The 24765-nt window shown below is 45.2% G+C and overlaps 1 protein-coding gene across 4 annotated transcripts in view; it reads right to left on the reverse strand.

Moving 5' to 3' along the window:
• The window catches only part of pknox2 (pbx/knotted 1 homeobox 2), a 110283-nt gene that overhangs the window by 44083 nt on the left and 41435 nt on the right, over positions 1-24765 (reverse strand). The window lies entirely within an intron of this gene.

A 24765-nucleotide genomic window follows, 5' to 3' on the forward strand; every position in this document is an offset into this window, starting at 1 on the left:
ACCATGGTGTCTCTGAACACAACTCTCCTCTCAGGTCCATCTCCAGTTCTGTCCCTAGCCAATGCCATGGCGTCACTGAATGCAACTCTCCTCTCAGGACAACCTGTGTTTGTTCTGTGTTTCCTATTTAGTTAAGGTCTGTGTCTCATTACCATTTGTGTGGTATTGTTTGTTATTAGTGCAACTATAAACATTCATAGTGTTCTGACCTGTGCCTACTTTTTCTGACTGCCGTTTTCTGGATTACCCCTTCTGTACTTCTGCTCCTATTTGATTTCTGTGTACCGACCTTGTGCCCGCCCTACCACTACGTGCCAGCCTGCTTCTTGATTTGTTGTTATATTACCAATAAAACTGCGCTCTGCTCTTGGATCCAACCACCTCTCTCTTAACGTGTGCATTCATTACACTGTGCAGTAATATTTAGACTCCTTCACCAAACACAAACTGTGAAATAAGAAGTGTGGATAAGAAATTAGCCTGAGTGATTAATGTGTAAATAACTCTTTACTGAGGTGTTTAAAACACAGTGATTCAGTGATCTTGAACAGAGCTTTGCTAAGTTTTCCAGCAAACAGAAAACAAGTGATGCCTGCAGTAAATGAGTGTTTATAGCGTGCACACACAAACACACACACACACACTCTTCATTCAAATATTCTCACATTCTGCTAAACGAAAAATGACTTACGGAAATCATCTTTTGGAATGTTTCCAACACATACATTCTGAAAACCTATCAACAGCATTACATTTCAAAACATTGATCTCACATTGTTTTATGCTGCATAATATGCCAGACTTAAAAACTGAAACCTGTCGGTTTTCTCAGAATCTGATCTTATGGCAGCTTAAAGTCGATACTCTGATTTAAATTACCCATTCAGGATCATGAAGGATAAGAACACTGAATGGCTACAACCACAACATTTGCTATAGCCATAGGGCTGCCATTTCCTAGTCTAAAATCCACACTTTTCCCATTTCATACATGTTTTTACCAAGATTCCAATGAGGTTGAAGATGACCTGGATATGCAATGAATAACATTTGTGTCTGAGGTGAAACTTAGGCAAAAATAATCATGCATCTTAATGTCCTGAGTCATTACAGTAGCACAGATGAAGAAATAAATGAAGCATTCTGAATATGGATATCCAATCAATGGTCATTGGTAGGGTAAAATTTGCAATGCAAAAGGTGAGGGGAGTCAGGATGTGGGGAGGTCTTGGTGGGTATGGAACATGTGAAAGGGAAGGACTTGGCACGCAAAAATGAGGCTGGGGTAAGGGGGGGGGGGCACCGCTCACACTTCTGCACACAGACACATAGTATCAAACATTTACAGCAGTACGCTCACACACTTCGACATGCACACAAACACACACGCAACACACCCCTTCGGTAAGGTACGTACAGCGTCATGACATATAAATGGACTCCGCTAACTCACCCACCAGACAGCCTGAGGCGTGTGGCCCAACAGCAGTCCTCTGGCCACATGGCCCCCGGGCTAGGAAGATGCCCACGCATCACAGTGGGCCGCTTACTCCCAATCCACCTCATTAACCTGGCCAGGCAGCAGGAAGGCCTCCTCTCCGTCCCCTCTACCTCCTTCCCACCCCCGTCCATAACCACAACACTACTCCTTAACCTTGCCTGGTCTCTCTACTTAGCATTCATCCTTTTATCACGCACACGTTTACCTTTCTAGCCTTATGGGGAGCTGAGACCCAACCCTGGCCAAACAGAATCCCTGTTCCCTATTTGCCTGCCCTAGACCCAAGCCCTCCCCTAGCATTAACTTAACCACAAGAACCTACATTTTAGGCCAAAACTTAACCTTGCCTATATTAACCTTGATTTTTCCGATTTGTATTATCTTGGTGGAAATGTTAGGTACATGTCCACATGGATGCGATAATACAAAACTGCACATGCTGGGAATTACAGCTCAATGTAGATTGTTTTGAGGGTGAACATTTGTGAAGAAATGTTCATAAATGCACACACACACATCATACATCAGGAAGATGTAGTATGGAGAACATTTGAACATTGTCCAGATGTGTTTAGAATGCCTACATATTAAGTTCTACAGTTTGTCATAATTGACATCAGCCAACTATTAACTTGTTTTTGCCAATGTCTGGCCAATGTATATACACACTCAAAATGACATATTCTCTTTTTATTATGGCCAAAGGTTTGCATACTCACTGTGATTGCTTTAGCAGTATTATTTTTAGATTTTGTGTGGTCCTTTTGACTAAAATATAACTCAGTCTTAGTTATTTCAATGAGTTAGTCTAGTTATCATCCAAATCATAAAAAGTATGCGATTTTAGTAAACTAAATTGTATTTTCTTCAAATGTTCTGCCATAAACTAATTCATCAGTAAATGCTTTACAAACAAAACCTTCCATTCTTGTACATTAGTTTGTGTTTACAACAACGCCTGTCCCTCGGCCAAAGATTTCATGAGAGCAGTTGGAATATTTGAGCTACTTGGAATAAGAAGATTGTCATCTGCATGTCTGTTGACTTTCAACAAGTCCTGTAAGGGTATTCTACTTACTAGACTCATTACTATACACACAGCATTTCTTTAGCCTTTCAGTGGAATTCAAATGAACTAGGAAGTCTATATTCCATCTCAACAAACCATGTTTGACTATACATTTCAAAAGCATATCTGTAGCATGTCAGTAAAATCTAAACAATATATGCCTTAACTATAATGGCCAGGGCTATTTACAGATGATCAGCAAAATATCAGGATGATCAGCAACATCTCAAATGAAATGGTTGTATGACAGTAGTACGTTAAAGGTTGGAGTGCCTGATCATTAAAGAATTTGATGAAATGTCATTACACGTTTTTGTGTACTGGCACTATCAAATTAAACAAGGTACAGCTGTCCTGCAACAAGAAAAAAACATGTTTCTCTGCTATGTTGACTGAAAAAAAGTTGCTCCTCCTTTGTCTTAATCTCTAATCTATACCATTGTCCAATATATCAGCCACATTTTTTGAGTTCGATGTGGCCAGTGGTACGTTCATGTTGGAGAAATGGTGTGCAGTGTTTAAGTCTAGGGAAATAGTACTTTACAGAAGGACTAATTGAAGGATACCTAGATTATGTTGACCCAGAGACCCATTGTTTATCTGTATGGTTTGTGTGTTTTGCATTTCAAATTCTTTCCTGCCCAACCAACCTGTTTGTCCAATATATGAAAGGGAACTGCCTTTTTGAGGACAACTCTGATTAATTCTTATGATCTTTCTTATAAGTCTGCCACGATTTCTCTGCTCTGAATGAGCAAACATATTCATAGGGCTACATAATTCTGTGGTTGTCCTTCACATGTATGTAGCCCTACTATACATATTGTATACTCTCCACCCATCACTGACTACCATACTGTATACCCTCCACCCATCACTGACTACCATACTGAATACTCTCTACCCATCACTGACTACAATACTGTATACCCTCCACCCATCACTGAATACAATACTGTATACCCTCCACCCATCACTGAATACCATACTGAATACTCTTCACCCATCACTGACTACCATACTGTATACCCTCCACCCATCACTGAGTACCATACTGTATACCCTCCACCCATCACTGACTACCATACTGAATACTCTCCACCCATCACTGACTACAATACTGTATACCCTCCACCCATCACTGACTACCATACTGTATACCCTCCACCCATCACTGACTACCCTACTGTGACACTTCATGTGGACAATATCATAAGGATCCACTGTAAAGCTTTTTCTTACCTTTTAGATGCAACTTTTCTTTCTGCTACTGTAGCAATTAGATATTTAGTTACAAGATCTGATTAAAGGTGAAAAAGCTCTGATATGATTTGTCTTGACTTATGTAATATTGGTATCCAGCAGGTAAACTACAGTGACCCGACCTTTTCCAGATCTTTGTTGATGACCCCAATAAAAATAGCTAGAATATAGAATATTACATTTTCAGTCAGACTTACTATGCCCTGTCTGTCAGAACAAAATACATTAATCTAAAGAAAGTCTAATAAAACCTATAGCTTATATGTGCCTTTGTGTTTTAAAACTCTAAAGGAGGCTAAGCCCTCCTTTGGGTATGAGTAAGCAATAGCTTTATCCTCCCTCCATTCCGCCCATCAAAGACTTTCAAATCCAGTCAAAATAGTACTTTGATGGACTTCCAATTGGACACCTTCACTGCATCCTCCTACATGTCACATAGCTTTCTTTCTATGCGTTGTGCTAAGCCGGCTCTGACTAAACCAGCATCTTGATGTTATTAGCCGTACGCAAGGCAGAGCAGGCAATGTATCCCGCGGTTGACACGCAGCAGTTGCAAGCTGATAAAAATCGGAATATTGAAGGCCAGAAATTCTGCCTGAAATTGGAACTCGTGAGCTTGGTGAGAGGAGTGTAATCTACAAGAGTTAGCTGTCATTGAATCGTTTCCGCGGCACTCTCTCTCTTCTTCTTCTGCTCTCATGTTCACAGGCGATACCCCAGTGGGAACATTGTGTGGGTTATCTGCTATTGCATCTGCCAGGCTTCTTCAAGATGGATACCTTCTTATCGGCAGACGTGAGTGAGCGTGTCACTCCGGTTAAACTTCAGGTAGTGGTTGTACCTTGGAGGGGCCCGAATAGACAACAGGTTTGAGTGAATATCCTGGCACCAAGGCTAAATAAATAGTTGACAAGGTAGGCATAAGTTCAAGTACAGGCAGAGCAATGCCTTGCCAGAGGGCCTAGGAACACTGTATAGCTGTCCTGGTAGACATGTGGCAATGAGGGGTGCATTAGATTCCAGATCCCTCCCTCCCTCCTTCACACTGTCCCTCCCCATGAAACGGGCAGGCAAAGGAGGAGTGTACAGTGTTAAATGAATAGGTTGGGACAGTCAGGCGTGATTGTCAGCAGAATCCTGAGGAGGTTTGGGTAGCCTAGGATGAAGCACCTTCAACGGGTCAGACTGTTATAGAGTGTGGAAGAAATGAAGGGATGGTACTGTCAAAGACCTTAACCTCATAAGGGTGTTCCATTTAAATATGGGGTTGGACCTTTGAGCAAACCAAAGGGTGTCACTGAATTGACGTGAATGAGAGATTTGTGCAGTCTGAAAGATAGCTATGCCACTGAATATGCTAGCTAATTGAAATCCAGTTCATGCGCGCTCCCTTCAAAATAATTGGAAATTAAACGACTATTATCCCTATCTCCAGTTTCATACACTGCAACACAGAACTGCTCCACAAATTTTATCTCTTTATCTAGATTTATTTTTAGTGTAAAATTAACAGTAACCAACCATTCCCAATAGTCTTCTAATTATGATATTACCACCATCATTCAAAAAAGAAAACACATTGTAGGAAAGAAATTGAATTGAGTATTTTAAGGACATATGGGTGCAAGAAGAGTTTTAAGGACTCATGGAGTGCAAGAAGAGCAAGAAGAACATAAACCAGGAAGCAAGAGGCAATAAAAAGTTGTATGGACCATCGAAATGAGAGCAGAGAAATAATGAGGGACATGATGGTGTTTGCTGCTCTTGGAACCGACAGCTGATGTTTGTCTTTGTCGGAGCAGAAACCCAGCTGAATGGAATCCTTGGAAACACCAAACAATCCAATATTACATTTCCTCTCTCCAATGCTAGAGGGAGAGGAGGGGAGCATGTGTGGGAAGACCAGGGAGAGAGGGGGTTTGAGAAGAGAACTAGAGAAAGAGATAGAAGGGTTGTGGAAGAGAGGAAGAGACATAGATTAAAGTAAGAAAGAAGGTAAGATAGAGGTGGAGAGAGAGAGAACTGAGCACCCAACCTCAGACAGAATGGGAATGGGGACTCGGTATTACCAATGCTGTTTTAAAAAATGGGGAAAAGAAGATGCTCCGTGCATCACAAATATAAGCCAACAATCAGAAGAGGGAACTGGTGAGTTGCTGAAAGTGAATCAACAAGTCCCTTTGTCCGCCTCAGTTTTCCTCCAGGATAATACAGGCCAATACACAGGAGGCCCACGAAATAAAACACTAAGGCCAAAGTCCCTAATTCCTGACAACTACAAGACTATTTCCGATAAGGTAATCAAAGGTGACCTATCTGGGTCATAGCCAGAGCCCTGTGGTCCCTGTGACGTGTCACCTAGCCTCCGTGGGCGGTGGTGTGGCTGGGAACGGCAAGCACACGCACCATCTGAAATGACAGTCCAAATACTGTGTGATGACTGGGGGAAGAGGGTATGAAACTACATGATAGAAATCAGTTAAACAAGTGTGTTTCTACAAAACCTAGTTTAGTCCGGGGTCTTAACATACGGATCTTATCTCTGCTAGGCTGTAGGAAAGGTGGAAAATCTTTAGAATGGAAATTGTTTTGTAATGATCAGGTTTAGATAGAGCCTGCTCATTTCAGTTGATTTCCTTCCATTGGCCCCCATTAAACAGTACCTAATGCCCATAGCTTCATAGTTCTTGCCATCTCCCTGTAGCTCAGTCCTAGACCCAGCCAACAGGACATCTGGAGTGCATTAGAGCTCTGAGGACATTGGATCTCCCCCGAGCGGTCAGGCTGGATGGGTGGGCCACTGTGGCCCCCTTTCAGCAGCAGGCCCTTTGTGATTGATAGGGGACCGCCTGGAGGAGTCCTCACACACACTTAACACTCACACACACACCGCAAATGCCACACACTGCAAACATTAAACTGCATGCACCACATTATACATCACTGGGTACTTTGATGTAAATTTAGTATTACTTTAAAAAGTAGAGATCGATCAAAAGCCTAGAAATATAATTCACATGAGCAACCCAGTGGCTACTTCATATAAGCCTTCCCCAAATTTCCTAGCACACAACTTTGATGTGCTCCACAACAGTAGTTATGTTGGTCTTATGTACTGCAAATAATTGTATACCCGTAGCATAGCGCCTGCACCCCACTACTGGCATGCCTCTGAAACTAAACAGCGTCTGTACTAGTTGGTCACTGGATGAGAAACCGGATACTGCTGGAAGTGGTGCTTGAGGGCCAATAGGGGTAACTCTTCCCTCTGGTCTGAAAATCAAATCCCAATGCCCCAGGGCAGACCGGGGAACTTGCCTTGTGAAGGATGTCAGCCTTTAGATGGGGCCTTAAATGGGTGTCTGGAATTTCTATGGTCACTAAAGATCGCATTGCACTTACAGTAAGAGTAGGTGTGTTAACCCCAGTGTCCTGGATACTTTTGCAATCTGGCACTAATATCATCATGGCCAACAAAAAAGTCCAACCTTGTAATTGGCTCATTCATCCTCTCCTCCCTAAGGGTATTAAAAAATATATTCTAAATCCGCCTAATTCAAACTCCTAGCCAAATTAATTGTAGCGTTAAGTCAGTAGGGGTGCAACATTAGGTGGGGGTGTTCTTGGACACATTCACTCATATATAAAGTGACGCCTATAAAACCTTCTACATTTTCTGTAACAATTAGCTAGTTTGTGTAATACAGTGAACTCCAAAAGCTCCAAATGGTTTTGCACAGTAGCATGTTTTTCTTTTTTTGACTCAGTATTTCAGCACTGTAGATTTGACATTATAGTAATTATGGAAGAATGTTGAAGTGCATAATGTCAGCTTTAATTTGAGGACATGTATTTTGATGTATACCAGGGAACCACGTTTCTTATATAGCAGGTATGTTTGCTTGCAACCAGTTTCTTTCAGCAGGTATGTTTATTTGCATCGTTAGTGCATGCAAACCGGAGCTGTCACTTCCTTTTAATTGTGAAATGTATTGGGGGGATTGTTTTGGGCTCTGTATGGCTGCCTCTTGGACTGGCTACTTTGTCATCATTGGTCACGTAACTGCAGACAGCAGCAGCAAGGTGAATTCTGAAGAAACTAATTGCCTGCTTAGATACACACAATACACAATATCAGATATACCACAATACACAATATCATGGCTACCTACAAGTGTTTTTTAAGACAGGGAGCTTGACTGGCCAAGTCAATTATCCAATCCTAATACATGAGACCTTTGAGCAAGCCTTTCACATGCTGAGGACAAGCCTGAAGGGAAAAAGGATCCAAAACAAGGAGAAAACTAAAGATTTACACAACAGTCTAAAATACATACTGCAGTAGATCAAAGCTATGTGATGGGAAATCTTGGTAGTGGATGAATGTATGTTCTTATTCAGCTGTTGTATTTCAGTGTTCTGCTGTATTTCAGTGTTCTGTTGTATTTCAGTGTTCTGTTGTATTTCAGGTGTATTGTACAACATTTCCACATGTCAAGGCAGCTGCAAATGTTTCTGGTTTATACTCTGGCTATCTGGTACTTGCCCTAATAGCTCCAATCAGTTCGAAAATAATGCATAATGTGTAGAATTCACCATGGTTAAAAGTAGGTGGCATTTTAAAATTGGAAAATATGACTGAATATCAAAGAACAGTTTTATGTCATCTGCTCCAATAAATGTCATATAACCTGGCAATAAAGACAAAACAAAGTTGTCCCTGTGTATACTAGAGGCTTATCTTTATTGTGCTTTTTACAGCTTGTTTCTAGCCTAAAGAGCAGTATAGTAAGCAAACCCTGGCATACTGTTCTATTTCTTATCACACTTCTCAATCAACCAGGAGGTTTCTGATTAAACCTACACGTTTGACAGAGAGTGTGTTTTTTGTCCAATAACCACACCGACCCTCCATGAAGAGATGCTATACCGTTTTAATACAGATGCAATGCCATCTGACATCCCTACCAGATACCCCGGATGGTCCACAGCCAAATCGCCCTGCCTTCTTCTAGAGCCCGGTTTCCCAAAGCACTAAGGCCTAGTTCATATGTACATTGGTATCTTTAAAAAAAAATAAAAAAATTAAATACTGTCCATACATGCACTGTTTTAAAAAAATCTCTGTCCACATGAAAACACAAAAACATACTGTCAAGCACAGTTAGGAGCATGCCAAATCAACAGGTGACGATATAACCCTAACCTCACAGCCACATTGGCTAATCAGAAGCCTGAAAAAAGGTTATTACCAGTTCCAGTAGGCTAACAACAATGGCGTGGGTGTTGGATGTAGCAGTGACCTCCGTAGCGCATTCTGACGCCTCTGCTCCTCAATAAAGTGGGAGAGTAACTGGACTATTTGGGTAAACATGTAAAAAGTCCTATAAGCAAGATTAAAACCAGCACTATTTTGGCTACGTCTGCCATTGCACAAAATTATATAGTTAGATATCTGCCAAAAGGTTAAGCATTCGTATTGTTAGGATCGTAAGGAAATACATTCGTAAATTGGAGTGATCGTAAAAAAGGTCAGACGTAAAACATGAAAAGTAAGTGTGAAATTACATCTGTGAATGTACAAAAAACCTTTTACGACTTTTCACACGTTAAATTCTTAATTTACATCTCCATTTTTTTGTTAATAAATCGTTTTTCTTCATACAAACATTTGTCAGTAATCTGGCATCTGCAAAGATATGACCCGAACGTAGCTCTTCGAAACTGTAATTTATATTTATATACCGGGGGGACAAATCATAGTTACCACCAGGATGGGGATGGGGGTCATGTCTCCCCCGGGTTTTCCGCCTATGGCCTAAATACTTGGTAGCGTAGAGATTATTCAGCATAACTTGTGAGACGGCAGGGTAACAGGTCTAGGGGGCTCCGCTCCACTCATATAACCGGAGTTACATTAGGTAACTAACATTATATGTCATGGAGCTCCGCCCCCTAGAGGAGCTATAGCTCCTAGTGGTTCACGGCGGAGCGAGCAAGCCAAAAATGTACTCCCTGCCGGAACACCAGTAAGCTCACAGGATCCAGTAAAAACCGATACCAAAAACCCCAAGCCAAAAATTACCCCGACAGCTGACAAGGTCAGAAAGGGATGATCGAATGCGTAATGATGGAATCCCCCTAGTGTAGGCCCATGAACATAGGCCAACCCAGGGAGAAGGGATGTTGAGCTCAAGCGAGGTGAAAAATGTAATCCATTCTAACCCCGTGGAAAAGGGCAGAGGAGGCGGCAACACCCCGTGTGGAGTGCGCACGGAGACCCTCCAGAACCACAGAACCCGATGTGCCATAGGCTAAAGTGATACAGTCACAAAGCCAGTGGGAGAGACGCTGTTTGGAAAGCGGACGACCCAACTGGGAATCCGAATAGCAAACAAACAGCTGGGGAGTCAGTCTGATAGACCTGGTGCGTTCTACGTAAAGGGCGAGAGCACGCACCGGGCATAGACAGTGAAGCCTCTTGTCCTTCTCACGGACGTGCGGAGGAGGGAAGAAGGCCTGTAAGTCGATAGTCCTCGACCGAAAGGTACGAAGGACGGATTAGGTCTCAACGTAGCGTGACCCAAGTCTTCTCTGATAGCCAGGCACCCCGGGCGCACAGAGAGCGTGCAGAGATCACTCACTTGCTTATCAGAGCACAGAGCGATAAGCAGGGCCGTCTTAAGGGAGAGCAACTTGAGAGAACACTGCTATAAGGGCTGGAACGGGGGTTTGCAGAGAGCCCCCAGCACCGTAGCAAGGTCCCATTGAGGAGCGCCCAGTCTGGCCGTCAGGGCACAGACGGCGCGTACCCGAAAGAAAACAGCGAAGGAGAGGGTGGCTGAAAACCGTGTTTCCACCAAAACCCTCATGACACACAGAGATGGCCGATGCATATCCGCGGATGGTCGAAGGAGACCTATCCATATCAAAGAGATAACACACAGAGATGGCCGATGCATATCCACGGATGGTCGAAGGAGACCTATCCATATCAAAGAGATAACACACAGAGATGGCCGATGCATATCCGCGGATGGTCGAAGGAGACCTATCCATATCAAAGAGATAACACACAGAGATGGCAGATGCATATCCGCGGATGGTCGAAGGAGACCTATCCATATCAAAGAGATAACACACAGAGATGGCCGATGCATATCCGCGGATGGTCGAAGGAGACCTATCCATATCAAAGAGATAACACACAGAGATGGCCGATGCATATCCGCGGATGGTCGAAGGAGACCTATCCATATCAAAGAGATACTGCAGAAATGACAGAATCTCCTCCACAGGACAACACGAAGGGTCCGAGGATCTCTGCGTGCACCACGACACAAACATATTCCAGCGAGAGGAATACAAATTGGACGTAGACACTGCCCTAGCGCCCTGGATGGTGCGCACAGTGGCAGCGGACAAACCCCTGTTCAAAAGCCTGTCCCATTCAGGGGCCAGACCCTGAGAGCTCCTGAGAACGATGGGGGGTGCAATATCGAGCCCTCCGCTTGGGACAGTGCGTCCTGCCTGGGCGGAACCGACCACGGCCGGTCTGCCAGCAACTGGATCATCTCTGGATACCAGATAGCCGCAGGGCGGTCGGGTGCCACCAGGATGGCCCTTCCACTTTGATCCGAGCCAGCAGACGTGCAATGCAGCGCTACGGAGGAAATGCGTACAGGAGGCCCTGAGGCCAGGGGTGGTGCACGAACGTGGAGGGGGGCGATCCGTCTGGGACAGGGAGAACCACAGGCGGCAGTGTGCGTTCCGTCTGGACGCGAACAGGTCCACCTGAGTTTCCCCAAACTTCTGCCAGATGAGGGAGACGATATCTGGGGGGAGACGTCATTTGTCGTGAAGGAGGCCGCCCCGAGACATCTTGTCCGCGCCCACATTCAGACGGCCCGGAATGTGAGAAGCAGTCAGGGAGCGGAGATGGGCATGAGCCCACAGCCAAAGCTGCGTCGCCGACCGGTGGAGAGCAGGAGACATGACCCCCCCTTGGCGATTGATGTAAGCGACTGTGGCCCTATTGTCTGAGCGAATCAGGACGTCGCGGCCCTCGACCAGGTCTGAGAGATGCATCAGCACCAATAAGACCGTGTCCAGTTCCAGCAGGTTGATGTGGCGCAAGCCGGGAGGCCACACGCCCCCGACCGCTCGACCCAGGCACACACCGCCCCAACCGTGGAAAGAGGTGACTGTGAAAACCTGAACGCACTCTGACACCCTGCCCAACGGAGCGCCCAGAGTGAGAACCAAGGGGTCCCTCCAATAGTTCAGGTCCCCTTGTAGGCGAACTGGCAGAGACAAAGTCTGGTTCCGATGACGCACCGGGTCGACCCGCTGGCGAGCGAACCAAGCCTGTAGGCTGCGCATGTGCAGCAGGCCCAGGGGACCTACTCTGTGTGCTGCGCCCATCATGCCCAGCAGGGACATGATGGCGCGAACCGGGCGCCTGCAGGGCGGGCGGCACAGGTTGAGGGCAGAGAGCAGATCAAGAGCCCACATGTCCGAAATGCATGCTCTCATCGTGCATGTGTCCATGACCAGGCCCAGGTAAGAAACCTGCTGGGCTGGCCTTGGCGCGCTCTTTTTCCAATTCACCGCGAGACCCAGTCGCGTGAGAAGGGACACCACTTGGACAGTGTGCGTCCTGGCCAATTCCAGGGACGACGCTAGAATCAGGAGGTCGTCTAGATAGGCCAGAATCCTGATGCCCTCTCTGCGTAGGGGCTCCAGTGCCACCTCCAGACATTTGGAGTAGGTGCGTGGGGCTAGAGCGTAACCGGTGAGCATGCGAAACGGTCGTTTGGCTACGTGCACATTCAGATTGCGCAAATCCAAGATCGGCCTCACTCCTCCCGTCCTCTTGGGAACCAGCCGTCCTGCCTGAGATCTTCCGGGACCTCGGAGATCGCTCCTTTGCTCAGCAATTCCGTCACTTCTGACAGTAGAGCGGACGCTCTGTCGGGTGATGACATCACTGTCTCCACTATCCCCGAGAAGGGGGGTGGAACCGAGCGAAACTGGATCAGATAACCCTGCTTGATCGTTCGATCGAGCCAGGCTGACATGGTACAATGCCAACACCACTCCCAATAATGCTCTGAGAGAGGAAGAGCAAGGAGTTGGGGGGCGTTGGTGAGAATTCCCTCTCTGCCCTCACCACCGCTTGACCTGAGAGGAAGAGACAAGGCCCAAGGAGGGCAGGGGCAGAAAGGGATGAGGACAAAAATCAAGTGCCGTCTCAGGAGGCCAACCCGAGTCCACCGATCAAGAGCTGAGGACGCTAACCACTGAGCCATCCTGCTATATAGATGATGCTGCGCTCTCGCCCATAAGAACCTGAGTGAGAGCGGAACCCGCCATTTGCATACGCGGACGTTGTACCCTGAGCGGGGACACGTTGCCAAGGAGATGCCGAGCAGAGCAGACTGGGCTGACTGGACTGGACTGGGCTGAGATGGCGGCATTTCAGTACCCCTTTAGGGGGCGGAGCTCCACGACATATAACCAACTTATTGTTGCTAGCTATACAGTTTCGAAGAGTTACTTTATTTAAACAAATTTATTTCGACAAATTATATAGCCTAATAAGTGCGTGAGAGGATGTGATTGTAATTGAATGCAAATGTCAACTGAGGATAAAGAAAAAAGTATGTAAAACTAGAATCAATAAAGTGGTCGGAGCAGTTTTTGGGCGGATCAGAACTGGTGGCAGAAAGTGACAGAAACCTCTTTTCAACATTTAGATCATCCGTACACATTCTCCAATTATTTTGAAGAGTTAATGTCATGTCACAGATATAATAATACCGTATACCCCTTTCATTCATTAAATGCTTGCATGAATACTGAGTGATGTAAGCTAAACTGCCTAAGTATGAGCAATTTGGTTTGTTTGAATGCTAATTCTGCTTACACGCTAGCTAATGTTGTTAACATTGGTTCAAGGTGTTTACCATGGTGAAATAGCCTACTGAGAATGTCAGCTTTGTGGTTGCTGTGGTTACTAATTTATTGTTATTACAGTAACTACATCATTGATTATATGTCTGATAAACAGTGGACCAAAACCTTGACTGAAATGAGCATGCAGAGACAAGCATTCCAGATGATTTCATCAGTCCAGTCTGCATTTAGCTTCAAAGGGTGGCTTTGACAACGGTATTCTATAAAAAATGAAGGCCATATTTTTTTGCATTCTTTGCTGACATCCAACAGCACAACAATATTTTTTTTCCTTTAGTCCGAGGAACTTGCCCATTTCCCTACACTTGTACCTGGCAGTTTTCTGTCACCACCAAGCATCAGTGACGTAACCGTTAAGTCCACTCCAAATGGGTCTATTGATGCCTAATGGCGCTTTCCATTTGTACTCGGAGGTCAGAATTTCCGAGTTCCAAGTTGGAAGTTTCAACTGGAACGCCCCCTCAAGTCGGAATTTCAACTTGGAAAGTCGAAGCAACCCCACTAGCCCTGAGTTCATAATCCAAGATGGCAGCACACTATGCCATTTAGCAAACTAGTGTTATAAATTATATAGGAAAATGACGTTTAAAGTTATGTTACAATATTCTGAAGAGCACTCGCCTGTCCAGGTTATAGGTAAGGTTACCGCTTACAGAATGGGCGATTAAAAAGTGGTCAAAAATGTTTTCTACACAATGAAAACCATTGTACAGTATCTCACAAAAATGAGTACACCCCTGACATTTTTGAAAATATTTCATTATGTCTTTTCATATGACAACACTGAAGAAATGACTCTTTGCTACAATGTAAAGTAGTTAGTGTACAGCTTGTAATACAGTGTACATTTGCTGTCCCCACAAAATAACACAACACACAGCCATTAATGTCTACACTGCTTGCAACAAAAGTGAGTACACCCCAAAGTGAAAATGTCTAAATTGGGCCCGAAGTGTCAGTATATTGTGAATATTTTCCAGCACTGCTTTAAACTTCTTGGGCATGGAGTTCACCAGAGCTTCACAGGTTGCCACTGAAGTCCTCTTCCACTCCTCCATGATGACATCACGGAGCTGGTGGAAGTTAGAGACCTTGCGCTCCTCTACCTTCCGTTTGAGGATGCCCCACAGATGATCAAAGGTCTGGAGACACGCTTGGCCAGTCCATCACCTTTACCCTCAGCTTCTTAAGCAAGGTTCCAGTAATACATGTCCTTAGTGTGCTTGTCTTCAGCAAACTGTTTACGAGCTTTCTTTTGCATCATCTTTAGAAGACATTAATGGCTGAGTTATTTTGAGGGGACAGCTAATTTACACTGTTATACAAGCTATACACTCACTACTTACATTGTAGAAAAGAGTAATTTCTTCAGTGTTGTCACATGAAAAGATATAATCAAATATTTACAAAAATGTGAGGGGTGTACTCACTTTTGTGAGATACTGTATATATTCGGAAAGGGCAAGCAAATCAAAGGCTAATGGGGGCGTCCATCTTGTTTTCTGACTTAGACTTTTGGAATGTGATCAACTTGGGTTAACTTTGATGTGACGTCATTCCCAGTTCCATCTTCCGAGGTAAATGGAACGCGGCATAAGTACATCGCCAGTGATATGCTTCTGATAAGTTATCAAGCTCCATCGAAATGTAATAGGCTGTATTTTAAAATGTATTCATGGCCTAATTACATTCCAAACACGGTATAATTTCATTCCAAACAGCCGTAAGGTAGCACTTACGATGCAATTTATAAAGAGCGTCGTACTTTACGTGATTGTTTCAAAAACAGGCGTAAGTCCGTCGTAACAAAGTCCACCTTAAGGCTATGTGCATCTTTAAACCGTTGTAAGTGTCACGTTATCGGGAAACCGGGCCCTGTGCACTTTTGGTATACCACAATCACGACCTGAAGTCCTACAGGCCCCCAAATTGCACAGTATTCTAATTCATTGAGTCCATTTGTTTGAATCCTTGATGCAGCATGAAGACATACAAGGAATCCAGTAGAGGATGGTGAAAATAGGCTACATTTGAGCTAACTGGTAAGGTACAGTAGGTCGCAGAGCTCTTCGGATGAGCAAACAAACATTATTGAATGTGTCGTTGCTAAGCAACAAGTTTGGGTGGCCAGTTTATGATTGAGACTTTGGTAGGATGACATTGGTTTCCTACTGGGAGAATTTAGCATGTAACAGTAATAAATTACACATTTCATAAAAACTGTTACTCCAACAAATTTTGTTTTAAGTTCTCATTGCTGTCAGGCATTGATCTGCCGTCTAGAATTTGAACTAGGTGAGATTTTTTTTTTGCGACCTTATCAAATATCCAGTAAATCGTTCTCGTTGATGGCAGTATGGATCATGACAGGTTTTTGTGTACCTGATTGTTGTGTAGCTAATTTGAAAATGTTTCATAGATACTGGTGTAATTTTAGCTTTGATTGAAGAAATTGAAGTTAACAATGAGTTCCAACCAAAGCCAACTGTTCAAGCACCTAAATGAACACTGACAAAGGAAGGAAGTGTGCAGTTAAAACTCATTGCACACCATGTATTACTTATTGCTCAATTCCTAAACTCTCAACAATGCCCTACACTGCATAGAACTGATGTAGAAAGAAAAAAGGTGACAGTACTATTAAAGTTTCTATTATTGTTTCTAACCCCATTTTGTAGTAATAATGTGAATTAAACTGACAATAAACCAATTTGTTGTCTGAAAGCACGTCATGCTGAAAACCTCACATCAACACAATTTGTCGTGACAAGCTCCCCCAAGTAACTATTTGCTCTTAACTACTCATTGAAAATATGAAAATAATTGAATTGCCTCACTTCCAGTTTGTCAAAGCAGTGACATTTCACAGATATTTTTGCTTATTATAGTTATAGTTTGTCCAGAAATCTTATTTCAGTGACCGTCCCCTTACCCCCAGTTGGTCATTCAGGCACATCGTTTTTTAAAACAATCCATTATTCACCTCTGCCTGTCAGTAATTAGTGTTATTAGCATCGTACAAATTCATGAATGGAAACTGTACATACCCCTATATCTCAAAGCAGGCAATGTATACTCTGTGTATTATAACATAGCAATCAGAAATGTTATTTACAATCTGTCTTGTCTCCACAGGTTGAACAGGGTAGCTCGATGGAATTGCATTTGCCTTTAGTCCTCTTCTAAGTGAACGTGGGGCACAATCCTCTGTATTAAAATGTTTCTGGCAGAAATTGTATGTCTCGTTGGCGAAGTTGCTCCATTGATTCTCACACAATAGGACTCGGGAAAGGCAGAGGTGTTGTCCCAATTGCAGAGTGGGTAGAATTGAATTAACTCAAGATCCACAAGCAGACAGAAGTCAACATCGATACTTAATAACAAAGGAAATCCAGACTTGCAAAATGTATCAAATGCACTGAATAACTGTCATCCTTCAAAATTAAATTATTGTGATATGTCACATGACATCTAAGTAGTAAGAATTAAGAAATATATAAAGCAAAAAAATTGCAATAAATATAGCAATACTATGAATAAGAGTAAACTACTGGAGCAGCTATTTTAAAAAGCTAGGCGAAGCAACCTATCTTCACATAGCTTGTTGAGGTTAAAGTCCTCACACACCTCAGTGAGATCACGGCCAAAGAAGAGATGCTGTGTATGGTGGCTATAGGACGTAGTTCGCTAGCCCCAGTCTGAATTAAGCCAATTCTGCTGTCTGTTTCGTGTACAGTGTACAGTTTTTAAAAAAATATCCATGCTACAACAACAGATTACTGCAAGTGTTTTGTAGTAGTTTTCTACTTGCAATTCAGCTTTGCGATAGGGGTACGAAAAATTTCTATTCATGGAATTGGGCGATGCTAAAAACGCTAATTACAGACTGGGACAGAGCTGAATAATGGATTGTTTGAAAAAATGACTCTACGTCTGTTCTGGAAGATCTTTTGCTAAGTAAACTTTGAGAAAAATAAGAATTTTGGACAAGCTATCCCTTTAAGTAAAAATTCTTTAAGGGGCGTTGTGTATAATCCTGCTTCTTAACAACAACATGACTTGTCTCTTCCTCGTCCTCCCTTACCGAATGAGACCGGTCTGCTACTAGTCAGTCCAGTGTGGTTTAGGGTGGGAAAGATAGTACTGCAACTGTAAAGCAAGTATAAGGAGATTACAAGTTAACTTAAAATATTAGCTGCAGATTTCAACAGGTCATTTTTGCTTATTTTTATGTGAGTAGTACAGTAAAACATTTTACATATTGGCCATTTAAGCTCTTTCATTTTAGTATCTGCCCTATTTTCAGTTTTCTTGAAACTTTTCATAGAAAAGTTCAAAAGAGTCCTCTCACTTCAAATAAATTGCCATCGTCTGATTTGCCATTTCAAATAAATTGCAGTGTTGGCCCATTTGTGGAATTCACAGGAACTTCTCTGCGGCATGCCATGCACCAGACAAGGTTAAACCGCATTTCACATTTAAATATAAGATGGGAGTGAAAGACAGAGAGAAGAGGGGAGGTACGGTAGGTACCGTAGCTCCATCAGCCTCCACACCAGAAGATGAGGGGGGAAAGGCAGATCCAGACCAAACGAGGCAGACCAAAAGGAAAAGGAAGAAACAGGCGACATTTAGAGTAAATGGCATCCAAAACCCACTCCAATTATCTTTGCCAGCCACGCCAGCGAGACTGAGTTAATTAAAATGACTTGAGAGGGGGGGGTGCGGAAGAAGCCGCCAGTGATTGAGGGGGCATGGCGGGTACGTATCAGCGGCAAGCACAAAGCTTGGGCGGCAGGCGACTGCCGACCATACTCCCTTTTCAATTCTGACATCAAAAGAAAATAAAGAAATAATAATAAAAAAAGAGAGGCTGTTGTCGTTTTGAGCCATGTAATTGCACTATTCAAATACTATGTTTTTATCATCGAACAGATATTCTAAGGCAGAATATTTAATTTTTTTAACAGAATAAAACAGATTTTATTCTCTCTTCAAATCCCCCATAATCCTCTTGTGCCTTTCTGAGGCTGCCTCTGACGATGACCTTTTCGCAGGGAGCCTGTTACCATAGAAACTGACGGTGCAACGACAGGGGCCTCTCTTTTTGATCAGTATACTCTTTGTGTGTTTCTTTCTGGGCAAAAAGTGGTGACCTTGAGTTAAATAACTAGCATTCTGTTTCCTTCCCTCAACGTCAACTGTTGTTTGTCATACTGTCCATGTCAAGCTACTGTTAAAGCTTGGAGGCCTAGACACATAAAACAAGAACAATAATTTCCTTTTTTTTTGGGAACATAACAATACAAACAATTATCTGAACTCAGTTTCCATTCACCTTAAAATAATTTACATATATGATTTTTGGAACATTTGAAGCATTTCATCTTTCACTTAAATAATAAAACAATCCCAAAACAGATATTCCAGTAATATACATTTATAAATGAGGCAAATCCATTCCTTACACCGTAAAACAACTCTGTGAAAAAAGCTTCAGAATGTCTCAGACATTCAAACATTGTCCCAAGGTTACACTGCACAGTGTCAAGGAACAAACATTCAGCTTAAACTTTTCAAAGAGCATAAGTAGCATGCCGGTCCAGGATGAAATACAGGTTGGGACCCCCAATCTAGTGCAAGAGACTTTTTCATGTCATGTATTCAGAGAGCTGTGTAAAGCAAGTTACATGCACTTATTATTAGTCATTTTGATTACACATACAGATAATGACCATTTATCATATGTTTGAAAACATTTAGAAAGGACATTTACTAAAGAAAATGTGGTGTGCTAGGTAGCTTGTTTAAGGTTTTGAAATAAATTGAAATGCTGGTTGGAAAATTCACCAAATCAATGCAGTCCATACAATGCTCCAGTAATAATTGTAGTAGCTGGTTAGTTGCAGAAGTAGATAAATGAAAAGATTGATAGGGGTGTCGCTGATTTAAATTGTAACAGTAGTTGCTTATTGATTTAAATCTTAAATATGCTTTTGCTTAAGGAACGTGCTCATTTTTGAATGAGCACAAAAATATAAAATAAAATTGTATTTTGAGTTCAGGTCCACAGCATATAGTGTGATTGTAACTGTTTACAATCAAAGTGTATAGCAACAAATCACAACTAGTCAGAGCAACAAACCTATCTTAACCAGATTAAAATCAAACAGAATAACCTTACTCTGCTTTAAAAACATGAATTGCAACATGAAGAGCTTGACTTTCCATAGAATATACCTTGTTTAGCATTATCTGTAAAATACAGCACATGTATAACAAACTAAGCAACACGTGTTAGTGTTACACTCAAGGCAGTAGAGTTTTACACACAAGGCAGTATTTTTTTACACCATGCAGTCATTTGAACGCTGCCTTGTGAGTTCTATAGGTGGAACAGAAGGCTCCCACTATAGGCTCATTCCCTGTGTGAAATAACTGAGGAAGGTGAGGTGTTGTAGAACGAGCAAAAGAGAGAGGATGGGAAGGATGGGGGGGATAGGGATAACATGAAAACCACTGTTTAGTCAGGGCTAAAACCAAGCTTCCCAACCCCTCACCCCCTCTCTTCATCTCCCCATCCATCCCTCCCTCTCCTCCCCGTTCTTTCCCCTCTCGGTCCCCCCACTCAGGGAGCGCCCACATTCCCCTGTGTTGAGCTCAGAGGCGAGCTTAGCCGGAGCGTAGCTCTTCTCTCAGAGGCAGGATTGTTCTCAGGGCTCTAGATTCTATGCCGGTTGCCGTGGAGACCGCCATACCACAGCTCTGACCCTGGAGGTTTGGGCCTGTTTTCCTCCCAGCAGGAACTACTGGCAGCTGGAGGACAGCTGTTACTACCAGGACCAGGCCTAGGCCAACAGCCACCCTGAACAGACACTGAGTACAGTTCGTGAAGGCGAGGAAATGTGGATGAAAAGTTTCTAGAGCCAGGAAACTTTGAATTGTTCAATTGTCTTTTGAGTATGGACTTTGCTTTGGGCAAGTCAGTCAGTTTGGAAGATTAAAATATGGGCAACTGCAAGCCTGACAATACATTCATCCCTATTGAGGTTCCCTAAAATGGCGGGCCAGCTACGCATGCACATCAAGGGCAGACTGGTGACAGAAAAGGGATTGTTCATATCCATTTCATGGGCATTACTACCAAATATATACATACAGTACTAAATGCATCACTCACTAATCCCCATCCCATAAATATGATCTGCACTGTGAAGAAGTTAACATATCCCTTTAAAATGCACTCTATAAACTGAGCACTTGAACAAGATGTACAAAACCAAACATTGCTGTTGAAAAAGCTATTCTTGTAGCACTTTGCATGCCCTCATTTTGAGTTGAGTACTAGAGGTCCTTGTTTCTAAGTGCATCAAGCGCTGCCATATCTCCCACTGAGCTGATGCATTAATACACCTCTATTTCTGTAAAACAAGCTGAATGCCCCAATGGGGTTAAAACCAGGTTTTTATTCAGTCTGGTTGTTTGCACTCTTTTAAAATTACGTCATTTATTAGTTAGTTTAAGGATATATTGCACAGTAGGAGAAAACAAACTAGAAAACAAATTAGGATATAAACTAGGATATTATCTTATTAGTCGGTGTAAGTCACAGTCATATAAGATTGCAAGTGAAATAACATTTGTGTTATGGTAAATGATATGTCTGGAATTGTGACAACTGCGACCTCTGCTGGTTCACCTCCCCCTGCAGTGGGCGGGCCCCAGCGGTCGACGTCACCGGCCTTCTGACACCACCGTCTCATAATACATTTCACCTGTGTCTCGTTTAGTGCACCTGTTCCTCATCATCGCTGTTTCCCCCGGTATATATGTTCCCTCTGCTCCCCCTGTCTTTGTGTGTGATTGTCTCTACCTGTGTGTAGAGCTGTGCTACGCTTTGTTCAGCTTACGCTGTATATGTTCGAGTGGATACGATTAAATATCCTTCCACCACGCCTTCTCCTGCTCCTCCTTGCTCCTCAAACCCCGAAGCCGTGACAGAATCACACACCCAAGAAAGACAGCAAGGATATGGAGCCTACAGGAGCCACAGGCAAGGTCGGTGTTGCGGAGGCGGTCCGAGTACATTCAACAATGCTGGCCAGCCTAGGCGCGGCAATGGACAACATCTTGAAAGCGGTACAGCGCCTAGAGCTGAGCCAGCAGACCCCCGCAGCACCGGCCGTTTCTCCGCCTGCCCTTTCCTCGCCGCCTAGCATGGGGGCACTGCATCTCCCCTTGCCCAGGGACTTCGACGGGGCGGCGGACCGCTGCCAGGGATTCCTCCTACAACTGGACATCGCGCTCCAGGCGATGCACCCTGCGCCGACCGAGGCTCAGAAGATCACCTCGCTCGTCTCCTGCCTATCCGGAAAAGCCCTGGAGTGGGCCACCGCCGTCTGGAACACCGAGCAGCCCACCCAGGGCAGCTACGCCGATTTCACCCGCCGCTTCCGAACCGTGTTCGACCATCCACACGAAGGGAGAGAGGCGGGTGAACGACTGTTCCACCTGCGGCAGGAGACGAGATCGGCGCAGGAATTCGCTCTGGAGTTCCGGACCCTGGCAGCGGGATCGGGGTGGAACGAGCGGGCTCAGATCGACCACTACCGGTGTAGCCTTCGCGAGGACGTCCGGAGGGAGCTGGCTTGTCGAGACGTGTCCCTCTCCTTTGACCAACTGGCGGACATGTCCATCCGTCTCGACAACCTGCTAGCTGCCCGAGGACGTCCCGGAAGAGGCCCGCCCGTTCCACCCTGCCAACCAGACGCCGCCGTCCCCATGGCCCTGGGGGCGGCTGCGCTGTCGGGCAGGTGTAGGGGAGGAGAGGTGCGGAGTGCCTCCAAGAGGAAACGAGGCCGTACAACCGCGCCGCACCGCACCTCCCTCCCCGAGTCAAGAGGTGACAGGCAGGGCACTTCCGCATCACCCCAGGTAGCACATGCACATTCACCACTAACCTCTTCCCTCTCTATGTGCACTGTCCCTGTTAGGTTCCCCGGCTTTCCGCGGCTCTCCCGGTGTAAGGCGCTGGTAGACTCAGGCGCAGCCGGAAATTTCATGGATAAGTCTTTTGCCCTGCGGTCACGCATACCCCTCCAGGCCCTCGACACCCCCCTGCCCGTGAGAGCTCTAGACAGCCGGCCACTAGGGTCAGGTCTGGTCACGAGTTGCACTGTTCCCCTCCTCCTGGTTACCGACAACCGACACAGTGAAACCATATCCTTTCACATAATCGACTCACCCACATTCCCAATAGTTTTAGGTTTCCCCTGGTTATCCCTACACGACCCCGTCATCTCCTGGTCTAGTCGACGTCTGTCGGGGTGGTCGCGGAAGTGCCAGGGTAGGTGTTTGGGTGTTTCCGTTGGCTCGACCTCGGTGGAGAGTCCAGACAGTGCGTCCGCCGTGCCCATTCCCCCCGAATACAGGGACTTGGCTACGGTTTTCTCCAAAGCCAAGGCTGCTGTGTTGCCACCACACCGGCTGGGGGATTGTGCGATAGACCTCGTTGACGGAGCCGCACTCCCGAAGGGTCACGTGTATCCACTGTCTCGCACCGAAACGGAGACTATGAACGCCTACGTTACGGAAGCGTTGGAACAGGGATACATTAGGCCCTCCAAGTCACAGGTCTCCTCGAGTTTCTTTTTTGTGAAAAAGAAGGACGGTGGTTTGCGCCCGTGCATCGATTACCGGGCGCTGAACAAGATCACCATTCCGTTCCGCTACCCTCTCCCTTTGATCTCTGCGGAGGTGGAGAGGATGCACGGGGCCCGCTTTTTCACTAAATTAGACCTCAGGAGTGCCTATAACCTGGTGCGTATCCGGGAAGGAGACGAGTGGAAAACCGCTTTTAGTACCACATCTGGCCATTACGAGTATTTAGTGATGCCGTACGGGTTGATGAATGCTCCTTCAGTCTTCCAGTCCTTCGTCAACGACGTATTCCGGGACTTGTTGTGCGAAGGAGTGGTAGTGTATATTGATGACATCTTGATATTCACTGCTACCCGCGCCAAACATGTCTCGTTAGTGCGCAGAGTGCTGGCTCGACTGCTGGAGCATGACCTGTACGTGAAAGCCGAGAAGTGTCTGTTTTTCCAGTCGTCTGTGTCCTTCCTGGGATATCGCTTTTCCAGCACAGGTGTGGCTATGGAGGAGCCTCACATTGACGCCGTGCGTAATTGGCCGACCCCAACCACGGTCAAGGACGTGCAACGTTTCTTAGGCTTCTCTAATTACTACAGGAGGTTTATCCGGGGCTTTAGCCAGGTCGCGGCTCCGATCACCTCCCTTCTGAAGGGGGGGGCGACCCGGTTGAGGTGGACCGTGGACGCGGAGCGGGCGTTTGTGGAACTGAAACACCGTTTCACCACCGCTCCGGTCCTGGCCCATCCCGACCCGTCGCTCCAGTTCATCGTGGAGGTGGACGCGTCCGATTGTGGGCTCGGTGCCATCCTCTCCCAGCGGACGGGGTGTCGTAACACGCTCCGTCCCTGTGCCTTCTTCTCCCAGAAGCTCAGTGCGGCGGAGCGGAACTACGACATTGGTGATCGTGAGCTGCTGGCCGTGGTTCGAGCTCTGTCGGCGTGGAGGCACTGGTTAGAGGGGGCTAAACACCCTTTCCTCGTCTGGACTGACCACCGGAACCTGGAGTACATGCGGGCAGCGAGGAGGCTGACCCCTCGCCAGGCAAGGTGGGCTATGTTCTTCACCCGGTTTGTGTTCACTCTCACTTACAGGCCGGGGAGTAAGAACGTCGGGGCTGACGCGCTGTCCCGCCAGCATGACACGGAGGAGAGGCCTGTGGATGATGCTCCCGTGCTCCCGGAGTCATGCATCGTGGCACCGGTGGTATGGGAACTGGACGCGGACATCGCCCGAGCGCAGCGCGACGAGCCCTCTCCGCCCACATGCCCTGAGGGCCGTACGTATGTGCCGGCGTCTGTCC

Source organism: Esox lucius, chromosome 7, assembly GCF_011004845.1.
Source record: "Esox lucius isolate fEsoLuc1 chromosome 7, fEsoLuc1.pri, whole genome shotgun sequence".
Lineage (NCBI taxonomy): Eukaryota > Metazoa > Chordata > Actinopteri > Esociformes > Esocidae > Esox > Esox lucius.